Raw genomic sequence first — 20858 nt, 5'->3', positions numbered from 1 at the left:
GTGGAGGAAGTGGCTCGAGAGACAATATTAGAATTGGCAGTAGATAGACTAAAGGGCAAGCTGAAGACGTCCGTCTTCATATAATGCACCATTAACTTGTGGAACTCACTGGCACAAGATATGCCAGGGGCTTACATGGATTAGACGGGAGTTGTCTGGTGGGGGCCAGTTTGGGGAAGGGTGAATTTGACAAAGTGAACATATGGGCTGCCTTTACACTAAAGAAAACCCCCACAGTCCTCCAATTGTGGGCCTTTCCGTGTTTACCAGACAGTGACCATGTGATTGCTGAGAGGGGAAGCTTTTAATTTTCGAGGTTCCACTGAGCACAATGCAACAGCGTCATCTAATGGCTGTTTGAATCATGTAACAATCCAACTTAAATAGATAGTTCATTATTTCCGGATCTTTTTGAGATGAAATAGCCAGGAAATACCTCCGGATGTGCCCTGGAGGTTGACAATGCCATGAAAAGGACCCGCAAAACTCCATGAGTGAGCAATCTCAATAGCAGGATAAAAGCTCCATGTGAAGAAGCCCATGAATTCAGACTATTGGTCCATTAAATCCAGTTTCATCTACTCCAGGGGTGTTGAACGTCAGGCCCATGGGCCATATCTGGCCACCTGAGGTCCCCTGATGGCCACATCCCCTCTGCCCCAACTGCCAAATACTTGGTGGTTTTCTGGCTTTTGCGTGTCCCCCAGCCCACCCCACCAACAATTCTAAAAGGCTGGACTGCCTCTCTTAAGGCTTAGATACCGGCAGTAAGAGGTTGACGTTAAAATATGCTGGTAGTTTACCCCGCCTTGCTTGTCCACCGCTGAAATGCGGCCCCCAAGAACTTCTCATGACTTGAATTTGGCCCTCTGGCTGAAAGAGGTACGACTCCCCCCCCTAAGTTACTCCAACTGGATGTGGTTCTCCGCAGTCTCAGACTGAGGATGTTCCCAGCTCCATTACTGAAGAACCTTTTAACTGGACTGTCTGGGTTCTGTTCCTGGAACTTCAGAACATGTACTTGCCAGTGATCTATGCTTCCCCACATCCTCATCCAAATTCATGGCACGCCAGCCTGTGCACACAGCCATCAGCTGCAAGAGCTGAGTGGAGCCTTCACGGATGGTAGCAGTCTAGCTCTGAATATGAAACGCTTGGGGGCACGGCAGAGTGAATGTTGCTTTTTTTACGCCATGCTTAGGGTCATCTGGCTAACAACAGGATGCTGGCCCCAGGGGATCTCAGTCTCATTTTTATGTGAAGGGTATTCTGAGAGCATCTATTCCTCAGTAAACTCCACGCAGATTATCTTGTCCCTTATTGCTAAGGATGGAGCAACGGGTGATAGGATTTTCTCACTTACTATGGATTAAGGAAGCCAACCCCACAACCGTGAGCCCCTAAAGTCTGTGTGAGCCCAATAGCAATTGCGGGGGGGGGGGATTTCTATCATGTAATGTAGGGTGGGCAGAGCAGACAAGCAGGTTTTGTCTGCTGTAGAATCTTCCTAGCAATTAAAAAACCTTCTCCTTTTGCAGCTGTCTGCCTGCCTTCTCTCCCCACCACCTCCAGAATCCCCTTAGCCCCCCTCCAGTCTTCCTGCACCCCCATCCATAGAATCATAGAATAGCAGGGTTGGAAGGGGCCTACAAGGCCATCGAGTCCAACCCCCTGCTCAATGCATCCCCATAACCACATCCTGCCTCTCCTCTGTGTTAAGCATTGCCACCAACTTCCAAAGTGATTGGAGGGAGAGGGTCAGTTGCAGGTCTGTATCAGTTGCTTAATCCTTCCTGTGCCAGCTGCTTTTGCTTGGCAACCCCTCCTGGCTGCTCCCCACCCCGCCCCCCTCTTGCCAGCTGGAATCCTGATATTTGTTTACTAGTCAAGATGGTGGCGGGGGGGGGGCAGTTAAGCACCTCTGCTTGGTGTCCATCGCTTCTCCCCTACAAACTGGCAATCAGAGAGAGGCAGATCCCAAGTTGGTTGCTATGCCTGTGCTTTCCCCCTGACATGGCGTGAGCTACTATCACCGTGAAAAGGAGAGTCCCTCTGAGCATGTGCAGACAGTCACTGATGAATGCATGCAAGATGCAACTGGGGTTAGAGAGATGTGGCTACTGAATCAAAGAGCAGCAGCCCCAAAACCTCTGTGGAGAAGAGAAGGTTAGGAGATTCAGGAGGTAGAAATCTGGGTTCTACCTCTTTAGACTGTAGGTGGGGGATACAGTTGTTGTTTTTTTTATAAAAAAAAAACACCCTGCCCCAAACCAAGAATTCTCTGCAAATGAAAAAGCTAGTCCGTCAGGGAAAAAGCTCATAGCCTATTCTGCTCTTGTTACTTATCTCCATCCCAGGATGAGCTTGTCTTGCTTAATTTCTGCATACCAGCCTACTGCTAAATATCCTGGAGCAGCAGGACTGGTAGGGGAGAAAAGGGGTGGGTGCAACATACCTGCAGTTAATCTGTGGAACTTCCTAGACCAGGAATTCCCCCAGAGTTCTGGGAGGAAATGGCTGGCCTGCCACAAGGCAATGCATTAATGATCCATTATCTACAACCAAACCCTACAATACAGGCTCGACAGACAGAGATTCATAGATTAAGGATCTAAACCAGGCATTTCTCAGACTACAGTACCCACTCAACTCAGTGAGAAAAAAAAACCCAGATCAACAGGGCCAGGCTGGTAGCCAGGAATAATCCACTACCACCAGACAGACCCAGAAGAGAACATTATTTATTTACTTTATTTAAAACAGTTGTATCCCATCCTATGTCATTAAGATCTCAGGGCGGCATACAGATAAAATTAATTTAAACAGTATAAAACAAAAAATAATTTAAACAGCTAAAAAAAATTAAACTAGCTAATACCAACTAAAAATATAAAACAATAAAACAGTTGAAACTGTGTGCAACTTTAGGGAATGCATTTAGCCCTCAAAGGCTTTGGTAAAAAGCCATGTTTTAACTTGGCGCTGAAATGAAACCAACATCTGCACCAATCGGGCCTCCAAGGGGAAGGCATTCCACAACCAGGGTGCCACAGCAGAGAAGGCCCTCTCCCACGTCCCACCATAGTGACAGAGTGCCACTTGTTGTCACCTATTGTTCCCTGCTAAGGCCACTCAAATGTATCATCAGTGAAGTGATTCTCCCCTCTCGCAGGCCTTGGGTAGTTGGCCTGCACTTGCTTTCAGACAGTCGCCCAACCTAAAAAGGATACTCACCAGCAACACTAGACCTTGCAACAGAGATAGAGATGCAAGAACCAGGCCCTGTGGCTGACCCTGATGCCAACGCTGTCCCCATATCTACCTTGGCAATGTTATTACAGGACCTAATAATCTCCTGCATTGAGCAGGGGGTTGGATTCGATGGTCTTATAGGCCCCTTCCAACCCCACTATTCTATGATTCTATGATCTACACAAGCTCATCATCTTCCAATGTGGCATATGGTGACTTGGAGTGCCTTTTATCAGCTGTGGCTGGTTCGCCAGCTATGGCCTCTCCTGGACAGGGATAGCTTGGCCACCGTGGTCCAGGCACTAGTATCATTAACACTGGATTACTGCAACGCACTCTAGGTTGGGCTGCCCTTGAGGCTGGTCTGGAAGCTGGAGTTGTGCAGAATGCAGTCGTTCAGGTGTTGAAGGGAGCTGCCCCCTTTCAGTATGCAACTCCTTCGCTGAGGGAACTGTACTGGCTGCCTATTTGCTACCGGGCCAGGTTGAAGGCATTAATACTAGTGTACAAAGCCCTAAACAACTTGGGACCAGGATACCTGAGAGAGTGCCTTCCCCCAACCTGCCTGGTCATTGAGGTCATTGGAGGGCATGTTCATGGTGGTTCCACATGGATCCATGGTCCAGTTGGAGTCCACCAGGAGAAGAGCCTTTGGCATGGCAGCCCCCCTTCTTTGGAACTCCCTGCCCCTGGAGGTCAGGCAGGCACCGACACTGTGTTCTGGTGCTTCCTGAAAACAGCACTGTTCCAGGAGGCATTCCTTAAATGACCAGCAATGGTTTTATTGGCATTCCGCTCTTAAAAAGCAGTTTTAATATGGTGTTTTAATCTTTTTATCCTTTTACTTTTTTTACCTTTTATGTTCACTGCTCTGAAATCTGTTTTAGATATGGAGCAGTATACAAATATTGTAAATCAATCAAACAAATAAATAATAAATATATGCCATCCTTTGCCAGCAATGCCCTGCTGCATTCTACATAGGACGAATGGGCTCTGCACAAAAGAATAAATGGACACAAATTTGACATCAGAAACAGCAATGTGCAGAAACCAGTGGGAAAACATTTCAACCTCCCAGGACGCTTGTCATTGAACAATGGAATAGCAAAGAAAGGTATCAGCAAGAAATTGTTGAAGTACAAGTCAGCAAGAGATTAGTTTCTAGTTCTTGTGGTTTAAATATGGACAAAGGTTTGTTTTATAAAACACTCGGGAAGAGCAATCCTATGGCTGCTAGACAGTGTCTAGATGGCCATAGGATTTTTTTGGTTTCTGGGAATCAAGCTTGGAGCTCTGAACTCACTTCCTGGAAACTGCGCTCCCCTTGTAGGCAGCATGGTTCTTCCCTGTCTCTGTACTTGTAACTGCAGCACAGAGCAAAGGGGGCATTCCTGGGGGTGGGGAGGAGAGGAAATCACAGAAGCGTTGTTACAGTATTTCCTTTGTGCCATGCGGCCTCCTGCTTCCCGCTCCGAAGCCCCCACCTAGACAGCCAAAATCAGCTGTCTAGTTGCAAATGCAGGGCTGCCAGAGCGTGGAGGAGAGGATCCCCTCCGTTCTCCGCCCATCCTGTATTGGATAGTCACCACCTCCAAGTTAGGATTGTGCCCTAAGTATGTTGTCTGCTCACTATTACAATGATGGCTGTGTTATCACCCAACAGTGCTTTGTGAATGGCGGCTATTAAGGCAATCATCCCTTGTTGGTACTTTTTGCATTTCAGTTCCTTCTGACGATATAGTTTACGGACTTCTTCACACAGAGCTTTTGTCCTGCGATTGAGATTGCTCACTCACGGACGTTTGCAGGCCCTTTAGATGCCGCCGTGAACCTCCAGGGCATCTCCCGCACTCAAGGACCTTTATTCCGTTCTTAAATAGATTGGAGATAATGAGCTGTCAAATTACCGTGCTTGAGTTCCCCGTTTCCCGCCAAGGAAACGCCGCAAGAAGAGGAGTGAGATTAATGAAATACAAGGAAGACTCAGATAAGGGGGAGAAGGAGGGGGGAAAGGGTGTGGGGGAAGGAAGCCCGTGTAAAGGCCGTCCGTTGTGATCTTGCATTTAAAACAGAAGCAGGAAAGCCCCCTTTTAAATGCAAGATTTTAGCATGGTGTAGAGACGCTCCCTATCTCCCCTGCCCATTGCCTCCCGGCCTGTGTATATAAATCTGCCAATCTGAGGATAACAATACATCTGGGGAAGTGGCAAACGGTGTGCATAAAGGGTTAGGCCACAATAAATACGTTAGCCTTTAAAGCGCCTCAAGGCTCTTTGTCGTTTAAAAAATTAGAGGCGCTCACAACACCCATCAAGGCAAGGCTATAATCCGAGGCACAGCTTGCTACAGAGTTCCGCTGAACGGTGTGGGGCAATGCTGGCAAATAAGTGCGCATCAGGTTCATGCTGTGAATACATTCATGGCAACCACTTGCAGAGGCATCCCCCTGTTGCATCTCTGCATGGGCTGCTGGGCTGAAGCCCCGCCCAAATCAGCCCCCACGAGAGCACTGGCCAGAGGTGCAGCACTTATCTGGCTTGGTCTCCTTTTGAAGGAAGTCACTGGAGCCTTATTGGTGTTTTGCAATATCTGAGTTTATTTACAGGTATACAGGTGGTGCATAGGGGGGCTCACACAGCTTAAGCACTCAAACGAAAAGTCAAAGTCAACTGCTCACACATCAGATCTCCAGACAGAGGCACACCTGAGGCCTCCAATGCTGTTATTGTACAGAGCCTCCCCCCCCCCCGCCAACTCAGCTCGGCCTTTCTCTCCCCCCCTTTTGGTCTGTCTCCCCCCAAATGCTTAAGAATGTAAGAACACAAGAAGAGCCCTGCTGGATCAAACCAAGGGTCCATCTAGTCCAGCATTCTGTTCACACAGTGGCCAACCAGCTGCCCACAGGAAACCCACAACCAGGGCACGAGTGCAACAGCACCCTCCCGCCCATGTTCCCCAGCAACTAGTGTGCATAGGCTCACTGCCTCTGATGGAGGGAGCACAGAGCCATCAGGACTAGTAGCCATTGATAGCCTTCTCCTCCAGGAATTTGTTAACCTTGCTTTAAAGCCATCCAAATTGGTGCATTGCTGTATCCACACTTTGGCTGGAAGTGGGTGGTGGGCAAATACAAGTCATCTTCTCCAACCACTCCCTGGGCCGCTTCCCTGTACTTTCCCTAAGAAAAGATGTGCTTCAAGAAAATTTGTCCTTGACTATTAAGGGTTTCCAGTAGCATTTCTGGCTCCATTAACTCTCTCCTGTCCAAACCCCCAATCTTTCTTCTGCACTGGTCAGGCCTCACCTGGAGAACCAGAGGCAGTTCTGGGCCCTGGTGTTTAAGAAGGATACTGACACACTAGAAAGATGTTGAACGTCTTTCAGCCCAAAGACCAAAATCCATTTGGGGGAAGCTCTCCAGGGCTGCATTCCAGTGGTGAGCATGGCCTGGAGCAAAAGGGTCTTCCTGCCAGGAACCAAGCTTTTGGAGAGGCATTTCAACCTTTTAGAATGGGAGGAGAGCTGCACAAAAGCCAGGAAACCACCAAGTCATCAGGAGAACGGGGGCCAACCTCAGCCCCCCCCCCCCAGTTCCCAACCCTGGGGCCATGTTCCTTCCCCCCCACGATCATAAGAAGAACATAAGAACCTCAGAAGAGCCCTGCTGGATCAGACCAGGGGTCCATCTAGTCCAGCATCCTGTCCACACCAGCTGTCAACCAGGAACCCACAAGCAGGGCATGAGCACAACAGCACCCTCCCGCCCATGTTCCCCAGCAACTGGTGTACATAGGCTCACTGCCTCTGGTACTGGAGGCAGCACATAACCATCAGGACTAGTAGCCACTGATAGCCTTCTCCTCCTGGACTTTGTCAACCCCCTTTTAAAGCCATCCACATTGGTGGCCATCGCTACAACTTGTGGTAGCGAATTCCACAGTAACTCTGCGCTGTGTGAAGAAGCCCTTCCTTTTACCTGTCCTGAAACTCCTTATCAATCAGCTTCATGGGATGACCCCACTGGGTTCTAGTGTTTTGAGAGAGGGAGAAAAATGTCTCCCTATCCACATTCTCCACACCATGCATAATTTTCTAGTCCTCTACCATGTCTCTTCTGACCCTCCTTTTTTCCAAGCTAAACAAGCCCAGCTGTTGTAACCTTCCCTCGTAGGGGAGATGCTCCAGCCCCTTGATCAGCTGAGCTGCCCTTTTCTGCACTTTTTCCAGCTCTACAATATCATTTTTTAGGTGTGGTGACCAGAACTGGACACAGTATTCCAAGTGTGGTCGCACCATAGATTTGTATAAGGGCAGTACGATATTGGCAGTTTTATTCTCAGTTCCTTTTCTAATTATGCTGATCACCAACCGTTTCATGTTCTCTCAGCTGTTGTGCATTTTTTCCTCCAGTCTAAAATGTTGAAATACCTTCCTTAAGACTTAATTACTGGCAGTAATAGCTTTAAACTAAAATAGGCTGGCATTTTGGGTCCATCTCCTCTTGCCTTCAGCCCCACCCTCCACCGGAATGTGGGTCCCGACAGCTTCTCTGAAATGCTACTGCGCCCTTGGGCTGAAAGAAGCTAAGCACCCCATTCTGCACAGGAGGGACTGAAAGAGCTGAGGCCAATGGTGCATGTACAGCACTCTGTCCAAAATTCAGAAATGAAATCAATGCAAACCCAGAACAGAACAATGGAGGGACCCGAATGCCTCCATTCCATTTTGGAAGCAAAGCCAGGTTGTTCAGTGCTCTCAAATCCATGGAGACACTCGGATGAGCCAAATTTTGGAAGCATCCCCAGATGTGAGTCATCAGAAGTGTGTGAGTAACCCTGCTGTAGGCAGATAGTGTAAATAGGTTCATGTAAATGTTGGGTTCGTGGAAAGCTGTCAGAGGCCTATTAGCTTGCGTACGTCAGGAGGAAATGCATCCTGATTGCCCAGTTGTCCTCTGGATTCCTAAGACTCAGTGCAGGCAACTTGGGGCGGGGTGCTATATAATGCCCTGAGAGTGCGCCAGGGAATATTCAGGGTGCTGGTTATACTGGGCAGGCAGGGAACACTGCTTTAAAGGTGTACAGCTGTGGTAGCTTTGGATTTTAGACTTGCTGCAAGAGGTGTGGGATGCAGAGTGAAGCCAAGACACGAATGGAGACTTCTAAGAGGGAGCCTAAGAGTCCAGGTAAAACTTATCACCCCTTCTGCCCCATCCCAAAGGACAGGGGTGGGCAGACACTCTCAGGCTTGTGGTATGTATTGACTTCAGGTTTCTTACTTGGAGGTCCACCAACCAGACCCAAGTGCAAAATAATAGTGGGAACAGAGCCAGACACAAAACTCAGGATGTGGAGCCCACCACCAACTGCACTGTGTGAGAAATACCCTGGGATGGCTTGCAGAGGCAAGTACAAATCTACCCTCAGAGTGACTAGCGCAGATCAGTGATTTACAAGAGAGGAATGCTGAGACGGAGAGGTGTGATTTCTCTTTTAACTTGCACTTGTATGAAGTAGTAGGTTGTACTCTTAAGCATAAAAGGCCCATTTTACAGCTGGGCAACACTGAAGTACAGAGATATAGAATTTGCCTAGGCAAGTAAGTTTGCATAATAATTCTACAGCCCTTTTTGTAGTCATTGCTATTGTTAAAAATAGGAAGTCAGAGCCCTGGCCAATCGACTGCAAATCATTTATCTGTAGATTGCGATCTACCTTCTGACCAATCCCTGCCTTAAAAGATGCTGTACATCTCGTATTACCACCTTTCTTGACTGACTTTGCTTGTGCGCCTTGAACAAAAGGTGCAAGAATTTAGCTAGTAAAGGTTTTCCTTTAGCACGACAATGAAGATTGCCAGCTTTTCTTCCTGTATCTTTCAATTTGCAAGTCTCATTCTATTTGAGACTTAACAAAGTGAGTCATTCTCTTCTCTCAGAATCCATGGGGCAGCATCATGATGCATGTTGGGGCAAAAAAATCCCAACTTCAGGTACAAGCTGATGAGATCTGAGCTAGCAGTGACTGACCAAGAAAGAGATCTTGGGGTTGTGGTGGACAGTGCAATGGAAATGTTGACCCAGTTTGTGGGTGCCATGAAAAAAAAAGGAAACTCCATTTTAGGCATAATTAGGAAAGGAATTGAGAATAAAACTGCCAAGTTCCTACTCCCATTATACAAATCTATGGTGTGGCCACACTTAGAATTCTGTGTACAGTTCTGGTCACAGCACCTAAAAAAAGATATTGTAGAGTTGGAAAAAGTGCAGAGAAGGGCAACTAAAATGATCAAGGGGCTGGAGCATCTCCCCGCTGAGAGAAGATTACAACATCTGGAATTGTTTAGCTTAGAAAAGACGTGAATAAGGGAAACATGAGAGAGGTGTACAAAATTATGCATGGTGTGGAGAGAGTAGAGATGGAGACATTTTTCTCCCTGTCCCATAATACTAGAACCTGGGGTTATTGGTGGGAGAGATAAAAGCAAGGACTTCTTCACACCGTGCCTAGTTAAACTATGGAATTCACTCCCACAAGATGTAATGATGACCATCAGTTTGGATGGCTTTGAAAGGGGACTGGATAAATTCATAGCTATCAGTGGCTACTAGTCCTCTGGTGGCTATATGCTAGCTCCAGTATCAGAGGCAGTATGTTTATTTACACCTGTTGCTGGGGAACATGGGCAGGAGGGTGCTGTTGCACTCATGTCATTTCCTGTTGACAGCTGGTTGGCTACTCTGTGAACAGAATGCTGGACTAGATGGACTCTGGGTCTGAGTCCCAGAGTTCATCTTCTTATGTTCTTATGTTTATCATCCTTGTCTGGCTAGGGCTGGCTCTGAAATTCTTTTTGGCAAAATTCCTGCCTGGATCTTAGTGTTCTGAATTACCTGATCTTGTTTCCGAAGTGGAACTGATGCATTAGGAGTCCTCCATTGTTTCATCTTTAAAAACACATCTGAATTTTTTTTAAATAAAGTACTTGTACATGCATAGTTCCCTACACTTTTCAGTTCTTTGAGTTCATTTGTGCCTTTCCCCCTTAATGATATGCACAGGTGCAATGGCAAAACACTACCAAAAGAAGTCATCTTGATGTGATCGAATGCATGATTGCATCATGCTTCTTCTTTTTTGGAGTGGTGTTTTGGCAGTTATGAAGAGCACAAGTGTACATTGCTAAACACTGCTAAACATGATTCTTGCGATTATAAATACAATCACAGTGAGAGTAGATTTCTGTTGTTGTCGCAATGTTTTGTCAATGCTCAAAAAGAGATAAAGACATAAATTAATTGAAAGTTGTAGTAAGTGACACATGATCCAATTCCAGAATTAATCCTACTTAAACCAAAATTAAGGAGGCATGGAATGTAGCACAGCGGGAAATTCCAAAACAATAAAGGACTGGAATAGGGGAAGTCTGCTAATCCCAACCTGAACCGTGCTGAATGTTTTTGGAGGCTGTCTTTTGAAGTCTAATTTAATCAGTGGAAATTGAAAATGTAATTAATGTGAGTTCTGATTTATTTATTTTTTGACAAACTGCATTGCAAAACATTCCAGATGGGCTGAGCATGCACTGAATTTAAAGTTGGGGGGAGGAATGAGTTTGAGAGTTGGGGAGTACCTGGTTCACTGCATTCCCCAAATTACAAGCCTGGTTCAATGCTGTGCCACTTCGATCTTTTTTTCAGGGGAATATTGTGAAGGCATTTTCAAAACAGTGCGTCTGAGTTTGTGACTTTCAGGCCAATAGTCCAGTTATCCTTGGACCTTGGGCCGTGGAGTCCAGTGTCCACAGGCTAGCTTGCTCTCGCTCCCCCCCCCCCCGTGTATGTGTGTAAATCACCACCTAGAGAAATGACACATGAGGCCAAGCACTGAAGCTGTTCACTGCAGCAACCTTCCTTTCTTCTCATTTTTTTTAAAGAAAACAATCTTATCAGAGAGCCACTGCTGGGCATGTTTACAAAAGCTTATTTTATTATTTTTTCCTTTAAAAAATAATTCCCCTTTTCCACAACAAAATGTTGCTTATTCCAAGTAAATGTGTTTAGACTCAGGGCAGTGGAAACCAACTCCATTTTATTCCTGTTGTCATGACTTAAGTTAATTTAAAATGCAAAACTGCACACGCTCAGGATATTTCTTTCTTCTATAAGGGTTGGCAAACAGATTTTGTTTTTGTTCTAACGTATCAGGAATGCAGAAGCAGCTTTAAAAGCATGGAATAGCGGGGGGGGGGGGAGAAATGTTCATTGTGTGCTTTGCAACTGAAATAATAAAGCTCCCACACACACACACACTCCTGCCCTTAAGACCATTATGTCATGGGTCTAAAATTACCTGGCTGCACCACTCTTTCAAGTTCTGAAAACCTAAATGACTCATGTGGTACCATTGCATACTGGAAAAGTCCCAAATTATATTGTCTCCATCACGGGCAGGGTGGGGTGAGGGGGAGAGAAAGTCCTGGTGAAAGAACTCTGCCATTCCACATCCCCCAGAAGGTTGTTTTGGAAAACTTGCAAAAAAGAAAAAGAACCAAGGTGTCGAGTAAAAAAAGACAGAAGGAAATAGGGAAAGACAGCAAAGGGTGTGGAGCTGTTGCGTGGCGTGGTCCAATTAATACAGTGGCCAGGAACGGGTTAAGCATGTTCTTGAATATCTGGGTTACCGAACAGATCCACTGGTGTAGGCAGCCCAGTGTGTATACTGGATTTCCCTATCTATCAGAGACAGCCTCAGTGGTACATGCTGTCCCGTCTGTGCTGAGCTGTTTCAGGAATGCTTTTGAAAAATTTTGCTGACATGCAGGTGTCCGTCTGAGAGGTGGCATTCTTTTCAGGTTTCAGCCTCCTGCACACCTCTTGAAGTTAAGTGTGTGTGTGTGTGTGTGTGTGTAAAAGAGAGAGGGAGAATCCATGAATGCTAAGGGAGGATTTGGTGAACACTCTGATGCACATGAATGCTAAGGTGCTGTGTTGTGAAACATAAGGAGCTGCCTAAAATGGTCAGACCATCCGTCCTTCTAGCGCAGAACAGCCTACCCTGATTGGAAGTGGCTCTCAAGTGTCTCAGACGGGGTCTAGATGCCAGGGATTGAACGAGGGGCCTTCTGCATGAAAAGCAGGTACCCTATCACTGAGCTATGGCGATTCCCCTAAAAATAAAGTAAGGGTGCAGACCTCATGATTCTAAATAAAAGGACATGGGAAGTTGCCTTATACTGTGTCAGGCCATCTAGTTCAGTACTGTTACCACTGAGTGGCAGTGGTTTTTCAGAGCCTCGGGCAGGTTTTTTCCCTGGCTGTACCAGATGCCAGAGACTGAATCTGGGACTGTTTGCATTCAAAGCATCCACTCTGCCACTGCTTATTATACATGAATACCAAGGTGCGATGTGAGGCACAGCCTCCCATGCATGAATCCTGAGTCGGTGCTGGTGATGGCAGCACAGATAAATTGCTTCTCTACCACCATTGTGTGTACTCAGTGTTGTCCTGAGGAGTTTTTCTGAGTGGAAGGGATCTTCTGCCCCAGGATAATTTGATTGCATCCAGCTTGTGGCTTGTTTACACAATGAAGCTAGCTAACTAACTCCAGGTTTGATGGTCATGGGTGTAGCCATGTTGGGATATGGGCATAGCTTTGACAAGTTTTTCGTCTTTCCAGGTCCCATCACTAGTTGGTTGCTCAAACAATGTTTTACTGGTTGGGCCAGTGAAATATGAGCTGGCTGGAAAGATGCTCTTTAACACAACTCTGGTGAGGGAAAAGCACTCTGCACTAGCTCACAGGCAGATTTCCCCCTTTCTATTTAATTTATGAGTTGCCCTACAACTGGCTGATGCAACACATCTCAAGGGCACCAGTTCGGCCGAAGACTGGGGTTTTACAGGCACCGCAAGACATTTGCTTCAAGGCACCTCCCAAATCTGTTGATAAAACTTAACTAGGGATGGCACAGGTGCCTGATTCAGTCCGGGAATCTGGTGGACCTGCTCCTGCCTGCACCCCCGAGCCCTGCTCGCTGAGCCCCTGCCCCTGCTCGCCTCCTTCCTGCACTTGGCAAATGGCCCGCACTCACCCCAGCAGCCTTGTCGAGCTTTGCGGTCGCCATTTCCTGAGAAATAAAATAGAGATTGCAAAAATGCGCAAATTTGGGCACACGCGAAAATGCACATTTTGCAAATGCGCATATTTGCATGCGTGCAAAAATGCATATTTTATGAAAAATGCACATTGTTGTACACACACTAATGTGTTCCTTTTCAAAAATGAGCATTTCACACATGAGAATATGTGTATTTACGGCTGCATTTAGGCTAATCTACCAGCTTTATGGCTGCAAATGGCACCCACTACACCATTTGCATCTGGAGACTCACAGCAATACGGCACAGCAGTGGCTGCTGGCCGCATCGACATTCACCAGCGATGCAGAGCTGGCTCCACAGGATTGACACGGAGTGGAGCTGGCCTGGATGGATTCCGGGGGGAGGGATGAATCGCCTCCCCCCACAGGCAGATTCCCCCGTGGAGCGACAGGTAGGGAATCCACCCATCCCTAGGCTTGTGGGATCTACTTCCTTCTTTACTAGGACCCCCAAATCCACCGACAGAAGTACAAAAGATATACACTTAGCATAAAAAAATTCTGAGCCCAGGACCAGAACTGACTTAGAGCATTTCTACACTAGCCTAAAATCCCACAACTTTGCTGGGGCTTTCTGCTTCCGCTTTAAATGTAGGATCATGATGGGCTCCCTTTACAAACGTTTCCTTCCTCCCCACTTTCCCTCCTTATCTGCGTGTTCTAGATGTTTCATTATACAGCCACTAGATGGCACTGTGGCCTAGCAACTCTTATTGAGGGATTTCCTCTTTTCATGAGGGAACTCAACACGCTGTCATTGAAGAGCTCATTATTTCCAATCTTTAAAAAAATGGGATAAAGGCCACGGAGCACGGGAGACACCCTGGAGGTTGACGATGTTGTGTAAAGGACCCGCAAATGTCTGTGACTGACCAATCTCAAAAGCAGGATAAAAGCCCTGTGTGGAGAAGCCCTCAAGCCCTAAGCTTCCTACATTTCAGCAGTATATTTTAAGGTGGTGGTGGAAGGCTTTTGTTAAACATTTGGGAGCTAGAAAGCCCTGCAAATCACCCAAAGATCTACCAGCAGATCCAGATGTAGCTTCCCTCCCCTCTGACATACAGTGCAATCCCATATATGCCTACTCAGAAATAGGCCCCATTGAGTTCAGTGGGACTGACTCCCAGTCAAGAAAGCCAAGTAGTGCTTGGCTTAAGATAGGACTTTGGGGCAATATTCAAGGCCCCAGTAAGCAGGAGGGATCCTATCAGGGCTTTCCATATTTTGAAGCAAATGAAATTATATATATTATCAGCAAAATATCCCCCTGTCACATAAACACATTGTAAAGCCCATGTGCAGTAATACAATGTTTGCAATGCAATAATATTTATTGCTGTTTAAAATTATTATTTTCAATTATATTCTAGGCTGCCTTTAAGGGTAGAATGCTTTCAGTTTTACTGCTATTCGCTGCTTTGAGTGCTTTTGAGGAAAGATGGGCAATAAATGTTTAAATAAAAAAAAAGTTCAAGTTCAAAGTAGGCAAGGTAGAGTCAACTTCTGACTTGGCCAAAGACATCTTCCTCTCCTCATAAAAGAATGAAATGCGATCTCCAGCAGAGGTTGCTGGAGCAGGGAGGAGAGGCCCTGAGTCCCACGTCACATCAAAGATCCTTCGTTCTGCTCTTGCAGCCCATGGAGAACTTTGACACGGCAGTTAGTTTTGCAGAGGTTGGGAAGGCAAGATTTTGCTGTCTTTGACGGGTCCGGATTGATTTTCTAACCCTGCCGTCTCCCACATTTCTGAGAGTGAAGCACACTTGAAAAAAAAAATGAAGTGAAACTGGCATGCACGGTTCAGTTTTACACGTGGAGAGGTTTGTATTTTAGAATGGGAGTGTGCAGAAGGTAGATCTACTGCAGGGATGGACAAGCAAAATCAGGTAGGGGGGACAGGTGATCTCTCACCCAGCCCTACAGGGCCAAGTGACGTCAGCCAAGCACGTTGCCTACCTTCTCTTGTCTCCAGGTGTGGAAAGCAAAGGATGCACAAAGTCCCCTTGCCTGGAATGTGCAGGAGCTCTTGCAAGCATTAGACAAGCACGCAGCCACCACTGCGGCCCCCCAAATAAGGGGGTTTCTCTCCCTGCTGCCTCCCAAAGTCCCTGGTAGTCTCCAGACCAGGGGGCAGGGCTTGGGGAAGGGAGTGGGTGTGGCCCGTAGAGGGAACCCACACCTCTGTGGGCTGGATTAGGCCTGTGATCCAGAGGTTTCCACCACTGATCTATTGATAGATGACTGGAAGATTTGGGATAAATTGGCAAGAGTTTCTGAGCCCCTATTTTAATCAATAAGGACAACAACATAAAGCCTCCCTCGTGCTTCCTAAACTACAGTATTCGAATCTCTGATCTGAAGTAACTCCAGTGTAGATTTCTATATGTGGGACATCGAAGTATATGGCTCACGAGGCTGCGGTAGGTAACTGATTCTACCTAAGCAACTATTTTGCACCTGGCTCCACTTGGTGGATCTCAGGGTACAAGTAAAAAACAAACTAGATCTTGCAAGCCTGATCACACCTGTTTTAAACTTAAAGCTGTGCACAAATGGCTTCCCAAAATTCTCCAGAGTATTTGTGGGCAGAGAAATTGGGGGGGGCAATTTCACCAAATTTCTCCAAGGGGAGGAGAAATTCTCAAACACTTTCTTGCAGATAGGACTCACAATTGGCAAGGGTTGTAGCACAGCTTCCTTTTTTCCCTAAGGGTTTTTGCTTTTTTCTGCTGCCACCGTAAGCGCTGAGGCTTCTACTTTTCTGCATCATTCTCAGGGCGTTTTATAATTTGTTTCGGTGGTGCTTTTGAGCTTATCTAATCACTGCGATGTGGTCAAGGGTGCTGCATGGGTGTGTTTTCTTTCTACTATGCATCACCCAATTGCTCTGTAGCCTCCCAGGCTGCCTGTGCTTTCTGATCCAAAAAAGCCCCATGGGAGGAATTATTTTATTATGTCTTCCCTTGGGCTTTAATTGAAGTGTGTGGGATGCTGAGGAGGCTACAGGCTGTCACAGAGATGATTGTACAACAAAAGACAGGACTCTCACGCACACTCTTCAGCCCCCTCGTCAGTAAGGTAAGCACAAGAACCCCAAACCCAACCCATGAGAATTTGTCGGACATTTCTTCTCCTTTGAGTTCCTTTTTGAAAGCAGTTTCTTTTCTATCACAATGAATGAGACTGGCTGGGGAAAAAAAGGATAAACTTTTGGCACAGGACTATTTAAACTCCATTAACAGTAAGAATTAACAGGCTTTGGAACACCCACCCACCCCAGTTTCTATAATATGCTTCTGGATTGGAAGGACGCAAACTGGGAGCGGTGACTCACACTGAGAGGCAATAAGCAGACTCTTACGAAAGAAGTAAGATGGAAGTTTCTCTGCACCAGGAAGGAAGGAATGCTCCGACCACACCCAATGCAGAGATATAGCAGAGATTTTCCACCCCCAGGTGAGGTAGATCGGAAAATGTCAAGCTTGGAATAATAGGTTTTGCTGAAATACAGATGGCAACTTCCTCTGTATGTTGCTCCTTTGGGCTCAGATTAGCTTCTCCATCTTTAATGCAGCCTTCCCCATCTGGGGATTATGGGAGTTGCAGTTCAATGCATCTGAAAGGCACCAGGTTGGGGAAGGCTGTTTAATATATTTCTTTTTTGTAGGGCACTAAACGTTATCAAGGCGACACAATTTGGGATTTAGTCCTCAAACCAGCAAAAGGGGGGGGGACAACAAGAGATGCTTCTAAGTTCCCATCCACCCCAGATTTTGGACTTCCAGATTACCTGGGCTTCTTTCTAAAATATGTGAAGCTCCTACAGGTCTCATGCTGCTGCATTCTGCTTCCAGGCAGTCTTTAAGGGCAACCCTACATAGAGCACATTGCAGTAATCTAGCCTGGTGGTAGCCAAGGTTGGCTTTCCCCAAGGCCATAGCTAGTGAATCAAGTCATCCCATGAAGCTGAGTGGTAGGAGATTCAGGACAGGTAAAAGAAAGTCCTCCACACAGCATGGAGTCAAACTATGGAATTCGCTACCACAAGATGTAGCGATGGCCACCAATTTGGGTGGCTTTAAAAGGGGTTTAGACAAATTCTGGAGGAGAAGGCTACTGGTCCTGATGGCTACATGCTGCCTGCCTCCAGTACCAGAGGCAGTGAGCCTACATACACCAGTCACTGGGGAACATGGGCAGGAGGGTGCTATTGCACTCGTGTCCTGCTCATGGGTCCCTGGTCGACAGCTGGCTGGCCCCTGTGTGAACAGAATGCTGGACTAGATGGACCCCTGGTCTGGTCCAGCAGGGCTCTTCTGATGTTCTTATGAACCAGCTGCAGCTAGTGAAAAGTGCTCCGGGTTACTGCCAACACCTGAGTTCCACAGAAAGTGCTGAATCCAAAAGCAACCTGTGTACCTGGCCCTTTGGTGGGAGTGCAACCTGTCCACAACCAGGTGTATACTACCCTCCAGACTGGACAGTTTCCCAACCCATAATATTTCCATCTTGTCTGGATTGAGTTCCAGCTTCCTTGCCCTCATCCTACTCAAGACTGATCCGAGACACCTGTTCAGGGTTTGCACTGCCTGTGTGGGATTAGACAACAGAAACAAGAGGTTGCACTGGGTGTCACTGTCATCTGCATACTGATGATATCTCAGCCCCAAACCTCTGGATGGCTTCACCCAGCAATTTCATGTAATGTTAAAGAGCCTGGGGACAAATTGGAACCAAAGCCCAAAAGATAGAAGGGAAGCCTCCTATCCCAGGTAATCTGGAAGTCCAAAATACAGGCAGGGGAGGGGGGAATTCAAAAATCTCTTCCTATCACCACCTTCTGGGCCCCTTTGTTGAGACCAAAGCCACTGCAAAATGGTGCCCCCTGAGTCCCAACCCAAAGAAATAGTCCACACATTATAGGAGGATCTTGGCCACAGCAAGAGGGATACTCTAGTGTAGAGGTGGGGCACCCCTCCCTCCACCCCTGAGAGGCACATTCACTCAGGGGCAGGTAGCTGAGGGCTGTATGCCAGTGGTGAGTGGGGCCAAAGCCAACAGTGCACACAAATAGCCACCGTATTTGCACACAATCACTTGCTCTCTGTCTCCACTCTTGCTGTAGCACAGCATTTGGGGCTGTGAGGAACCTCCATTCTCTGTACTGTCGCTTTCCATGGAGCACAGAGAAGCAGCGCCTCCGTGGTGCTAAAGGGCCGCCGTTGCACAGCAGTGACCCACCCAAAACAGGAGTGGCCTCCAGTTTTAATTCCACACAGAAGTAAGGGAAAAGCTGGCTCTATCACAGCCCCGGCAGCATCTCCTTCAGGGAGGCCCAGAATACCACGACGCGGACTTGGACGTGGGGGGCAGGGGGTGGGGAGAAGTTCGTCAATGGAGTCAGCCTGGGACAATGGCAAGAATGTGACTGATAGTCCGTGACGTCGAGCATGGCTGGTGGCTGATGCAGTCCCTCTGCTGCCCTGGGCACACACAACTGTTGGTGAAACTGAAGGAAGGCAGCGAGGGAGGGAAAGAGGAGGAGGAGAAAGATTTGGGGAGGGGGGTGCTGAGGTGTTTGGGCAGCTCCTGGCAAAACGCCTGACAGGCCAGGCAGGAGTGGAAAGGAATACTCTGCACCTGGCAGCCAGTTGAAAGGGTTTCTCCTCTGAGGCGCAGGTGAGGAAGTCTTGCAGGTGTATTGTCACGGGAAGGGTTCCAAAGGTGGTGGGGGGAGAGGAAGGTTGGGGGGAGTGTGGCACTCCCAGCCACCTTGTGTTGCTTTTAGGAGCCTCCTGTGCCTTGGCAGTGCCAGTGCTGGTCTGTCACAACTCCGAAGTCGCTCGACGGCACTGGAAGCTTCCCAGGTATTTGGAAGACGGCACCTGATCTGACCCTGGGAGGCAGGCAGGTAAGAGGTACTAGCTCCTGGTTGCTAGGAACTCGCAAAATGAGTCGGACTTGCATCTACATCTTTAACGAGCCCCTGGGGCAAGAGACGGGGTTCGGGGACTAGGCTGTTTCTATCTAAGAATTTAGCTGTTCCTAAGGCTACAGCAGGGAGAGAGCCTCATACGGAGCCCTTGCGCGTTGTTGTAGATACACACACCTGGAGATGCAAGGAGATTTTAAGCCATGAAGCACTGAGCAGCCTTCACCATCCCCATGCCACCCAGACGCATTGGACTACAACTCCCAGCTAGGGATGTACGAATGGTGTAAAATCCATTCTGTCTGTGTTTTGCAGATTGCCAGGCGCCTTTCATTCCGTTGTCTGCCCACCAATGAAATCGGATTTTTTGTTTCTGAATTTGTACAAATGTGCACAAATTTGCATGTGCAAAAATGAGCAATTTCCCCCCCAAATGTGCATCTTCATACTTCAGCCTTTGGGGGAAATGTGCATTTTTGGCAGGGGTTTTAAAATTTTGCGTATTTTTCTATGATGACATTCGGGAATGTTAGAAAACCGGTCTGCAAGTCTGCGTAATCCTCTTGACAGGGGAAAATCTGGTCCACTGCAGATTAATAAAAATCCGAGCTCATCTGGTTCCATTGGGGATTTCTCTGACATCCCTACTCCCAGCAACCCTGATGGGAGTTACTGGAGGGCAGCAGGCTGGGGAAAGCTGCAATAGAGACCTATAAGACTATACATGGTGTGGAGGAAGTGAAGAAAGGGATCTTTCCTCCCTCTCTTCGAAAGCTAGAATGTGGAGGGTCCGTGCGAGTGTCACCCAACACAGCCTTAGGACAGGCAAGAGGAAGGACTTCTTGACACTACTGATGGAACTCACTGCTACAAGATGTGGTAATGACTTTAAAAGGGAATATGACGCATTCGTGGAGGAGCTTGATCAATGGCGGTTAGGAGATGCTGGTGGGGAGTTGGGGGTAATGATGGAAGAAAGCTGTTGCCTTCAAGCCCTGCTTGGTTGGCTGTAGAGCCTTCATCCACTCAGCAAGGTTCTTCTTATGTCCTCTGCACAATGCAGTATAGATGGCACTGAATGAGAGGATAATAAAGGGCTCAACAGACTACATGGGCCTTTGGCCTGATCCAGCAGGGCTCTTCCTGTGTTCTTCTTTATAGCTAATGGCAGACTGCACATGTATTCTTGTATTCTACCTCGGAATACAAGTGGTCTCAATGCTCTGCTTGAAGCCTTCTGGATGACAACTTTTTGGACCAGATCAAGGACGGGCAACTTCCAAGGGGAATCCCACCCCACCCCCAGACCCCAGCAAGGCCTACACCCCTGCCCCACTCACAGCACCACTGAAATTTGGCAGTATGGCAGCAGGGGGGAAAGCCCCCTTCAGAAGGAAAATTGACAATTTGCCACCTAATTTTGGCAGTGAAGCAGTAAAAAGGGACTATTTTGCTTTTGAATAGCCCCATATTTTGCTTTTGAATAGCCCCATATTTTGCTTTTGCT

This window comes from Heloderma suspectum, chromosome Z (genome assembly GCF_057233095.1).
Source record: "Heloderma suspectum isolate Gila_16-S chromosome Z, 16-S_ref, whole genome shotgun sequence".
Taxonomy (NCBI): domain Eukaryota; kingdom Metazoa; phylum Chordata; class Lepidosauria; order Squamata; family Helodermatidae; genus Heloderma; species Heloderma suspectum.
Note: the sequence above shows the minus strand (reverse complement) of the source record.